Here is a 12,321-nt window from a genome sequence, read left to right on the forward strand (position 1 = left end):
GGGGCAGATGTATCAACATCCGGGTTTGCGATTCTCATATTGCAATTTTTTGAGAATCGCTATTTGGGAATTGCAAAATGGGATGTATTTAAAAATTCGCAATTCTTATGCGAATTCCTAATATTCCTTAATTGCGATTTGCAAATTGCAAAATTGCAATTAAGGAATACCTTCCCATAAATTTCTATGGGCCGTGGAGGCCCATAGGAATGATTGGGAAGTCATACTCAATTTGCGATTTGCAATTTGGGAATTGCAAATTGAGAATAATTTCAAGGGTGCAAGGGTGTCATAAGGACACACTGATGCACCCCTGAAATGAACATATGTGTGCATATGGTGCATATACATGCCCTGTGCGCCACATGGCACCTTTATAAATGCCAAAAAGTGCATTTGTGAAAGAAATTGCAAATTACCACCAACTTCAAGTTGGTGGTAATTTGCGAATTTCTTAATGAGAAAACGCACAACTTGGGTGCTTCATACATAGCATTTAAGGAATCCCAATTTGTGATTCCTTCAATGTTGACACAAAATTAAGGAATCACAAATTTTGCGATTCCTTAATTTTGCGATGCGATTTTACTCATACATCGCGTTTTCCGAATTTTTCGTCGCAAACTTTGCTTTTTTGCGAATCGCTGCGTTTGCAACTAAAAAAACGGATGATACATATGCCCCTTAGTAACTGTGTTATGATATTGTAATGACTTTAAGTAATTGTATAATACATTTAATTCTGATTCTGAGTGACCACTCAACTCTTGAATCGAGACAATGCCTTGGGTATGTTTGGCAGTGAGAATTGTCCAACTGCCAGAACTTGTACATATAAGCCAGAGCTTTCACCCAACTTGCAGAACACAATTTTTTGGCCCTGAAACTGTGTAAACCCGCTGCTGTTGATGGTTGATGTTAGCTCCTTTAGTTCAGGCTATGAACAAGCATGAACACTCCTGCTGAAGCTCAGCTGGTCTGTCCTGCTGCATATTGTGCCTGTTTGAAGCCACCATTCATCCAAAGAAGTACCATGACCCAGACACATTGCCTTGAAGCCCTACATACACCTCACCAGAGACTGAATGAATGCTCTCACATGAAATCCAAAATTAAAAATATACTTACCTTCCTGGAGTAAGTAAATGCACATTTTTGAAATCAAATACTACCCCCGTCCTTTGCATGTCAGAGCTACATTGTTAATCTTTTCCCATTATTCAATACTACTCGCCATAATTAGGTGTTTTCAGACATTGCACACGTAAGAAATAAACTTACTGACTCACTACAGATTATCATTTTGTAGTTAGGGATTGTTAATTTTCCATTTTAAAACTTACTGATCACTGTCAGCAAGTGCTCTTGATGGCATATTGTTTGTGAGTGCTCCTTTCCCATTTCAAAGGTTCTTTAGCTGCATCTGTTTATGTGATAATATAGTCTTTGTTATAGGATGTCCAGAACGTCTGATGATTGAAAGCAATACATAGTGTGTATAGCACACATGGTGGTTTTACGGTGTGTTGTTCTATGCCATAGTTTCATTGTGCATTGCATATTATTTGTTGTTCTAAATATATTCTACGATCCGACTAACATTTTACATTATCTGAATATATATATATATATATAGTTATGGAAATGTTGACGTAAAAATACAATGAATTGCAGGCTATGAAAACATAATGTTATGAAAAAGTCTTTCCTTGCATGGTGTTTTACTGTTATGGATATGCCATAGTGTTTTTTCACTTTCCAATAGTCACGTGGTGTGCAATTTGATTTTTTTTTAAAAAAGAGTAATTGTATAAAAAGCGACGACGTACTGCTTACCTGTTATGTGATCAAGGGCACTTGATGCCTGAAACGCATTGAGGAAACAAGGAACAAATGAAATAAAAATCTGCCATTAAAGAGGTCCCGGTGGTCCGTTTATCCTCAGTTCGCCGTTCGGGAGGTGCTGGAGGGTTTTTTGCCGTTATATATATATATATATATATATATATATATATATATATATATATATATATATATATATATATATATATATATATATATATATATATATATAGACCAAAACAGCACGAGCAGGCACACCTACTTAAGGATGTACTAACGACTCATCTTCGAACTACAAGGACCAGCGTTCCTCGCTGGAAAGTGTTTTGAGCCACACCCACTCAGGGCGGCCCGGATTCAAATAAAAGGCATTTGAATCGCTTTGATGAGTCACAGTGCCTCTGTGTTAATGTCCATGAAGAGGGGGCGTGTATGCCCCGAAACGCGTCGGACCTTTTTTTTAAACCTGTGGTGGCACACTGTGAGGCTTTTCGGGACAAGCAAGAGACCGGATGGTTCTGGGATGTTGTGGTGAGCCCTCCCAGAAAGCGCTTGGCGCATTGCTCTTGAACATTACTTACGGTTAGCCATGACCGTGGGAGGGGCTCCGCACCGCCAGTGATACGGAAACGCTGAACCTGGTGATGACTGTGGCGAGGACACCGTTTCTTGCCTGCCAGCGCAACAAACCAATCAATGATTGCAACCTCGCAGAGTGTCCCCAACCTCCTACTTAAGGATTTACTTGAGACCAAAACAGCACGAGCAGGCACACCTACTTAAGGATGTACTAACGACTCATCTTCGAACTACAAGGACCAGCGTTCCTCGCTGGAAAGTGTTTTGAGCCACACCCACTCAGGGCGGCCCGGATTCAAATAAAAGGCATTTGAATCGCTTTGATGAGTCACAGTGCCTCTGTGTTAATGTCCATGAAGAGGGGGCGTGTATGCCCCGAAACGCGTCGGACCTTTTTTTTAAACCTGTGGTGGCACACTGTGAGGCTTTTCGGGACAAGCAAGAGACCGGATGGTTCTGGGATGTTGTGGTGAGCCCTCCCAGAAAGCGCTTGGCGCATTGCTCTTGAACATTACTTACGGTTAGCCATGACCGTGGGAGGGGCTCCGCACCGCCAGTGATACGGAAACGCTGAACCTGGTGATGACTGTGGCGAGGACACCGTTTCTTGCCTGCCAGCGCAACAAACCAATCAATGATTGCAACCTCGCAGAGTGTCCCCAACCTCCTACTTAAGGATTTACTTGAGACCAAAACAGCACGAGCAGGCACACCTACTTAAGGATGTACTAACGACTCATCTTCGAACTACAAGGACCAGCGTTCCTCGCTGGAAAGTGTTTTGAGCCACACCCACTCAGGGCGGCCCGGATTCAAATAAAAGGCATTTGAATCGCTTTGATGAGTCACAGTGCCTCTGTGTTAATGTCCATGAAGAGGGGGCGTGTATGCCCCGAAACGCGTCGGACCTTTTTTTTAAACCTGTGGTGGCACACTGTGAGGCTTTTCGGGACAAGCAAGAGACCGGATGGTTCTGGGATGTTGTGGTGAGCCCTCCCAGAAAGCGCTTGGCGCATTGCTCTTGAACATTACTTACGGTTAGCCATGACCGTGGGAGGGGCTCCGCACCGCCAGTGATACGGAAACGCTGAACCTGGTGATGACTGTGGCGAGGACACCGTTTCTTGCCTGCCAGCGCAACAAACCAATCAATGATTGCAACCTCGCAGAGTGTCCCCAACCTCCTACTTAAGGATTTACTTGAGACCAAAACAGCACGAGCAGGCACACCTACTTAAGGATGTACTAACGACTCATCTTCGAACTACAAGGACCAGCGTTCCTCGCTGGAAAGTGTTTTGAGCCACACCCACTCAGGGCGGCCCGGATTCAAATAAAAGGCATTTGAATCGCTTTGATGAGTCACAGTGCCTCTGTGTTAATGTCCATGAAGAGGGGGCGTGTATGCCCCGAAACGCGTCGGACCTTTTTTTTAAACCTGTGGTGGCACACTGTGAGGCTTTTCGGGACAAGCAAGAGACCGGATGGTTCTGGGATGTTGTGGTGAGCCCTCCCAGAAAGCGCTTGGCGCATTGCTCTTGAATATATATATATATATATATATATATATATATATATATATATATATATATATATATATATATATATATATATATATATATATATATATATATAAATATATATATATATATATATATACATACATATATACGCTCCATTCTTGCAACTAAGGAAATGTCAACGCCTTGTCGTTCAGCTTCAAATTGCTTTTATTGTCAGCCGTTTAGCAAGTCAGACGCGTTTCGCCGGCCCAGCAGGCTTGTTCATGTTAGTGAGCAAGCCAGCTGGGCAGGCGGAACGCATCTGACATGCTGAACGGCTGACAATAAAAGCAATTTGAAGCTGAACGACACGTTGTCGACCTTTCCTTGGTTGGAGGATTGGAGCATAGTTTGGATCGGGTTTCGGAGGACCGCTACGCCGGCGTGCATTTTGTTCTGGAGGTGGTGGGGTATCCGGGACAAGCGTGAAGTCAATGCTCCACGAGCCTTACCTTCAAGCCTGTAAAGTGATCCTGCAGAGAAGATATGAACCAACTTCACCGTCCCTCCCCTTCTACCTTCTTATGAGTGTATCTGAAAACAAGGGAAAGGCTAGGGTCCGGGAGAGGAGGTCCCGGTTAGGTAAAGTAGGAATTCACTGTAATTCCACATAAAAATGAAGAACGGGGTCAAGCTTGTGACAATGTGACATGTGTGCTTGTCCCTACCACCCATGGTCTTTGTATCTACCTTGGGAAGAGTGATCTGTACGTCGAGATGGAAAACGCAGACAGGTGTGAAGGAAAGCACCGACAGGAGAGAAGGCAATATATCCAAAAAAATAACAAGACAATGTTGTAATCTAAGCACACATCTTTCTTCTGTACATACAAACATGCTCACCCTCCTACGTAATAGGAATAGATGCTTTAAGTGTATTCACCTTGGAATGGTTTAAGAAGATCATAATCAGGAACTCCTCTAAGGAATACTCAGGATGTCACTGAGTATCTAAAGAAATGGTATGTGCTCCATGTGCATCTACTCATGAACCAAATTAAGTGCTCCAGGCTTGGACTGGATATGTGAAATGAAAACACTCCAGCATGTCACTACCATGTTCATAAGAGGAGCGCTCCAGCGCTTCAAGCCAAAACAATAATGAAGGTGCCCCAGCATGAAGTGAGCAGATAAGGAAAGTGCTCCAGTGCTTGATTAAAGACAGATGACCACTAACTCACAATTGCTCCAGCGCTTGTATCCAAGAACCAGCAGCGTTCCAGCACTTGACTCTAGACAAATGAAAAGCACTTCAATGTATGAGGAATGTGCTAAAGGACAGCACTCCAGTGCTTTTCCACACTCAGAAGCGCTCGATTGCTTGCCATCACGGTAACAGCAGAGCACAGCAAGTAGTTCTAAGTACCTAACAAGCGATCCAGGGCAAGGTGCTAATTACCTAACAAAGCAAAGAGAAGGCACACCAGGAAAGGTTCTCAAAATACAAGTGGCAGTGAACGAGGCGTTTACTCACTGCGCTCTCTGAATAGCTGACGGAAGAACTCCAGACAGGGTCCACAAAACTTCAGCTTCAGTAGCGCCATCTGCGGCGGAACAGGACGGGCAAACACAGGATATCAGGTGAAAATACAAAGAAGCATCTGAGAATAGGATGTGGGTTATGTATGCTGCAATCCAGAAGTCCAACCCATGCTGTTAAGTATACAGGACTGCAGGAAGTGGGAAAAGGCTGTACCGCTAACCCCACATAGAGCTCATTCACACCATCTCACATATGTCGCTGGAAATGGCGGTTTGAGTCTTGAAGCAACAGCTTGGAACCATGACAATATATTTATTTAAATGTTTTTAATTGTGTGCAGTTTGCATAAATTAGCTCTATACTACCCTGACTGTTCATCCATGTCTATCTGAAGAGTCAATGAGACTCTTTGAGGAAAGGTTTCTGCTGCAGCCACTCTGGTAACTGGTCGCCTTCTCACATTTTCAGTGTAAGGTTGCCCCAGTAAATATGGTCGTCAAAGAAACAAAATGATATTCAGGACAGTAGAAAGCATATGGTTGAAGAAAAGGGTTCAAGATTCAACAAGCTGGAATGCTAAGAGTTCAAAGTTCAGGGATCTAGAATGCTGGAACCTTTGCTTCTAGTAAGGGTAAAGGGGATTTACTTCTAAAATCACCCCTGCTCACTCCCTTGGTAGCTTGGCAGGAGCAGACAGGCTTATCGCAGAGGCAGTGTGTAAAGTATTTATTAACACCTATAGTAATAAAGTGAAAACACTACAAATGTACACCACACCAGTTTAGAAAAATAAGTAAGCATTTGATTTACTGGCCGTGGGCACACACAGTGCACTATACTGGGGTCCGACAAGTAAATCAAATATGCCAATCATGGAATCAATAATCCATATCAACAATTCACAAAGGGAGCACTTGCACTTTGGCACTGAACAGCAGTGGCAAAGTGCCCAAAACATCTAGACCTGCAAATCGGTGTCTAACCGACAGCAAAAACACAGGAGGCAAAAGCAAAAAAATGCAGGGGAGACCAACGCCAATGGTGCTAGGTTTAACAAAGGTCTGGGACTTTGAACTGAAACAGATCTTTCTTCATGTGTTAGAATGTTGCAGCGTTGCTGTTTAATCAGGTTTATGTTGGTTGATTGGGAAGTTTGATGTGGATGTACGTGGTGTAAGATTCTGTAAGGAGCTAAGCCTTTAGCAAAGTATGCTTTCGGCATAGTGCAAATAATTTTGTATTTGATGATTCGATCCAATCAAGGGACTTCAAAGTTCATTTCCAGCGGTGTCAAGTCTAGTATATTGAATGAGGAACATTTTTTCATTTGCCACTAAATTTCTTTGAGAAATATGCTTGGAAGATGTTAGTAGCAGTAACCAAGCAGTAACTTTTTCTAAAAAAGGTGGTTGAAACTTGACATAACTTGCTCTGTAAGTAAAGAAAAGGTCTGAAAAAACAATCTTCCCCAAGATTTTACTTTCTGAAAAATGTTCTTCTCATATTTACACACTCATTAGAGTAGTGCAAAACTCATAACACATAACACAGGAACAAAGCTAACTAAACATTCCATTCTAGTGTCAGCACTGGTGGAATAAATTGAACTGAGAAATCGACTTCTACGTGCGCTGCCTACTTTGCGTCTGCAAAGGAATTTTTGGTTTTGAGTATACGGTATCTATCTATCTGTCTATCTATCTATCTATCTATCTATCTATCTATCTATCTATCTATCTATCTATCTATCTATCTATCTATCTATATATATATATATATATATATATATATCCTTTTAAAACGGCGTTCCTTAGCGAGCACTCGGGCGTCGTTAAACAAAACCACAGTCCACGTACCAGTCCACACAAGTTGAATTTATTACTCCATAAATCAACGTGACGCATTTCGCACTCCACAGAGCGCTTGATCACACAAGTTGCTGTCACCATAACAAACTATTTAAGTTTACTCGGTCATCAACATAGAAAGCAGACTCAGCAGTTTTTTTTTTTGTGCCGCCATGTTGGAACTGTCGAGTTGTACATGCATGTAAAACTTTACATTTTCGTAATCACGGGCTTACTATTTAGTTAATTATATATTTGTTTCACTTAGACTTATGATATTATCATTAAAGTAGACCTAAATGTAAATTCATATTTTCATGTACTTTTCAGTTCATTAAGATAAATTATTAGAATTATACCAGACTTCACCACCGAACTATAGGGATAAAAACCATGCTGTTTAGATATTTTGATGGGTTGTATAAGAGTCAGAAAACGCTACCTCGAGTCCCATATGACGTGTTGCAGGGGGGCGTGTATATGCGGGGGTTTCCATGGTACCCGTTGGGCATCGTGAATTCCGTAGTATGTGAAGAATTGCTTTCACATTCGTTCCGATTGGAAAGTCTCATTATACGCCGGAACGAGCCACCCCAGCTGAAGGCGAGGGGTTGTCAGAAGGAGCAATTTGTTGGACAATATATGTATGTATATATATATATATATATATATATATATATATATATATATATATATATATATATATATATATATATATATATATATATTCAAAACTAATTTCCAACACAATCAAGAAGGAATGTCCAGGCCAGCTTCATGCAGTTTCAACGAGCTTTAATGAATAGCTCCACTCGACGCGTTTCGAGGAAGTGTTCCTCTTGGTCACATTTCAAATTTCCTATAGAAATGTAGTCCCAACTGTACATATCTATATATATATATATATATATATATATATATATATATATATATATATATATATATATATATATATATATATATATATATTACCCACTGGCGGTCGCCAGTAGGTAGTTATAGTTAGGATTGTTTTCTATAGGAAATCCGCAACATTCTATTGGGAATAACTTTGGCGCTGGTTGAGGAATCTGCCTGTAATTTTCCTTAAATTTGGCTCGCTCCTTCCCTGAAAGTTTGGTGGGGATTCGTCAAGCGGGGGCCGAGATACAAGGGGGGTCCCATAACGTGTTTTCCCATGTTAATTTCCATAGGGTGGTTGGACTCACTTTGAGCCCGAACGGTTGATTGGATTTCCACAAAACTTTGCAAAATTGTAGGGACTGGTAGCCCGATGTGCCTTTGCTATGTCTCAAGATATGTGCTCCAGTGGATTTTGAGTAATTTAGGTTAAAAAATATATATATATATCTGGGCAGAGCCTAACCACACATCTGATCTGATTGGCTGTCAGCACTTCATCCAAGAAGTGTTGGTAGCCATCTTGGGACCAATATACATGATAGCACCTCATTAAAAAGCATTGTAGTTAATAAAGGGTTTAGGACTTTAGTTACATTATAAATCATTTGTTGATGGTACCATACTCATTTTAGGAATTTTGGTGTGTTCTAAGGTGATTTTACCATGTGAAAAAGCCTTCTGCTGTGATATCATGAATCAAGTTTGAGAGAAAACTATTTTCTCATGCTTGTCCCTTAGAGGTTTGGAAGGTGCTCCAGAAGCTAAAATGAGAGCATAGTTTCTGTAAATTCACATTATCTTTATCAGTCATGTGATAATGAAGTCTGTTATTCTCAATAAAACATGCACATCCAATAAGGGCAGGGACTGTCAGTTGATTCCTTTGTGTTCTACCACAGCTTCCCAGAGTGTTCTAAAGGACAACTAGAGCGTTAACAGTCTTACTTATGACAAAATTATGGCACCTCTGAAGCCATCTTGATTGGAATAAACTGGTAACACTTACAACATTTAATTTAAAAAGGAACAAAATAAGGGGGCTTATTTTTGTCATAGAAATTATGGTTAGTGCTGTAGAAAGAAAAATTAGGACATGTTTTAAGTGAGATCTCAAATATCTTCCTGTTATATTTCAAAAGGAACAGCCTGTAAGTTGATTGCTTTTTGTTCTACTGCAGCTTCCCAGAGTGTTCTAAAGAAAAACTAGAGCACTAACAGCCTTATTAATGACAAAAGAATGGCACACCTGAAGCCATCTTGATTGGAATAAACTGGTACCACTAAAAACATTTAGTTTAACAAGCATTTGCAATGCAATAGGTCTCGCATTAGGAACATTTGAGCTACTGGTATTGTAAATTACACTTTTTTTATTTATGTGTTGGTTATGAAAATAGCAAAATTAACAGCTTTGTCATTTACAATGCCAATACTGTTAACTTTTGCAAATGTGACACCTATAGCATTTGTAATGCAACATGTTTTGTATTTACGTGACATTACAAATAACAATTGCTTTGAATTTTTTTAAAATAAATAATATTTAAATAAAATGTATTGTAATTTATAATGGCAATAGCTTAAACTTTTGTAAACAAATGTTCAGTGTATTTTATTGCGACGAAAATCCAAGAACAGAAGTGAAATATTAACATCTTTTTGTGACATTTTAATAAAGCTTGAAAAATTGAGAGAACATATTCGAACCAGTTGTTGTTGAATGGTTGCACAGATTGATGTTGTGGTCGCGCTGAGTGATGTTATGGTGGCGACGAGTGATGCTGTGGCATTCAGTGATGCTGTGGCATTCAGTGATGCTGTGGTAGCTCATAGTGATGTTGTGGTGCCCCTGAGTGATGCTGTGGTGGTGCGATAGATAGAGGGAGGGCGATAAATAGATAGAGTGAGGGCGATAGATAGATAGATAGATAGATAGATAGATAGATAGATAGATAGATAGATAGATAGATAGATAGATAGATAGATAGATAGATAGATAGATAGATAGATAGATAGATAGATAGATTGATAGAGTGAGGGCGATAGATAGATAGATAGACAGAGTGAGGGCAATAGATAGATAGATAGATAGACAGAGTGAGACCGATAGATAGATAGAGTGATGGCGATAGAGTGAGAGCGATAGATAGATAGAGTGATGGCGATAGAGTGAGTGCAATAGATAGACAGATAGGTAGAGTGTGGTTGATAGATAGACAGATAGATAGAGAATGGGCGTAAGATAGACATATAGATAAGATAGAGTGTGGGCGATAGATAGATAGATAGATAGATAGATAGATAGATAGATAGATAGATAGATAGATAGATAGATAGATAGATAGATAGATAGATAGATAGATAGATAGATAGATAGATAATTAGAGTGAGGGCGACAGATAGATATTTAGATAGAGTGAGGGTGATAGATAGATAGAGTGAGGGCGGTAGATAGATAGATGTGCGTGGTGTGTGTGTGTGGTTGTGTGTGTCTGGGGTTGTGTGTGTGTGGTTGTGTGTGTGTTTGTTTGTGTGTAGTTGTATGTGTGTGTGTGGTTGTGTGTGTGGTTGTATGAGTGGTTGGTTGGGTGGTTGGGTGTGGTTGGGTGTGGTTGTTTGTGTGTATTGTTGTGTGTGTGTGGTTGTATGTGTGGCTGTGTGTGTGGTTGTGTGTGTGGTTGTGTGTGGTTGTGTGTGTGTGTGTGGTTGGGTGTGTGGTTGTGTTTTTGTGGTTGTTTATGTGGTTGTTTGTGTGGTTGTGTGTGTGGTTGTGGTTGTGTGTGTGGTTGTGTGTGTGTGTGGCTGTGTGTAGTTGTGTGTGTTGTGTTTGTGGTTGTGTGTGTGGTTGTGTGTGTGGTTGTGATTGTATGTTTTGTTGTGTCTGTGTGTGGTTGTGTGTGTGGTTGTGTGTGTGTGGTTGTGTGTGTGTGGTTGTGTGTGTGGTGATGTGTGTGGCATGCACGTTGGCTTCAGCGAGACCTAAAAAGGAATAAAATGAAGGGGCTTATTTTGTCATAGAAATTATGGATCGTGCTGCAGAAAGAAGAATTAGTACATGTTTTAAGTGAAATCTCAAATATCTTCCTGTTATATTTCATAAGGAACAACCTGTCAGTTGATTGCTTTGTGTTCTGCTTCAGCTTCCCAGAATGTTCTAAAGAACAACCAGAGCGCTAACAGCGTTATTAATGACAAAAGTATGGCACACCGGAAGCCATCTTGAGTGTAATAAACTGGTACCACTTAAAACACTTAATTTAAAAAGGAATACAATGAGGGGGTTCATTTTGTCCTAGAAATTATGGTTAGTGCTGTAGAAAGAAAAATTAGGACATGTTTTAAGAGAGATCTCGTATATATCTTCCTGTTATATTTCAACAGGAGCAGCCTGGCAGTTGATTCCTTTGTGTTCTACTGCAGCTACCCAGAGTGTTCTAAAGAATCAACTAGAGCGCTTACAGTCTTACTTATGACAAAATGATGGTACACCTGAAGCCATCTTGATTGATATAAACTGGTAACACTTAAATCATTTAATTGAAATAGGAACAAAATGAGGGGGCTTATTTTGTCATAGAAATTATGGATCGTGCTGCAGGAAGAAGAATTAGGACATGTTTTAAGTGAAATCTCAAATATCTTCCTGTTATATTTCAAAAGGAACAACCTGTCAGTTGATTGCTTTGTGTTCTGCTTCAGCTTCCCAGAATGTTCTAAAGAACAACCAGAGCGCTAACAGCATTATTAATGACAAAAGTATGGCACACCTGAAGCCATCTTGATTGTAATAAACTGGTACCACTTAAAACACTTAATTTAAAAAGGAATACAATGAGGGGGTTCATTTTGTCCTAGAAATTATGGTTAGTGCTGTAGAAAGAAAAATTAGGACATGTTTTAAGAGAGATCTCGTATATATCTTCCTGTTATATTTCAACAGGAGCAGCCTGGCAGTTGATTCCTTTGTGTTCTACTGCAGCTACCCAGAGTGTTCTAAAGAATCAACTAGAGCGCTTACAGTCTTACTTATGACAAAATGATGGTACACCTGAAGCCATCTTGATTGATATAAACTGGTAACACTTAAAACATTTAATTGAAATAG

General features: G+C 40.1%; 1 protein-coding gene across 2 annotated transcripts in view; it reads left to right on the top strand.

Moving 5' to 3' along the window:
- The window catches only part of CACNA2D1 (calcium voltage-gated channel auxiliary subunit alpha2delta 1), a 1,701,483-nt gene that overhangs the window by 1,408,052 nt on the left and 281,110 nt on the right, over positions 1–12,321 (top strand). The window lies entirely within an intron of this gene.

The sequence above is a fragment of the Lissotriton vulgaris genome, chromosome 1_1 (assembly GCF_964263255.1).
Source record: "Lissotriton vulgaris chromosome 1_1, aLisVul1.2, whole genome shotgun sequence".
Lineage (NCBI taxonomy): Eukaryota > Metazoa > Chordata > Amphibia > Caudata > Salamandridae > Lissotriton > Lissotriton vulgaris.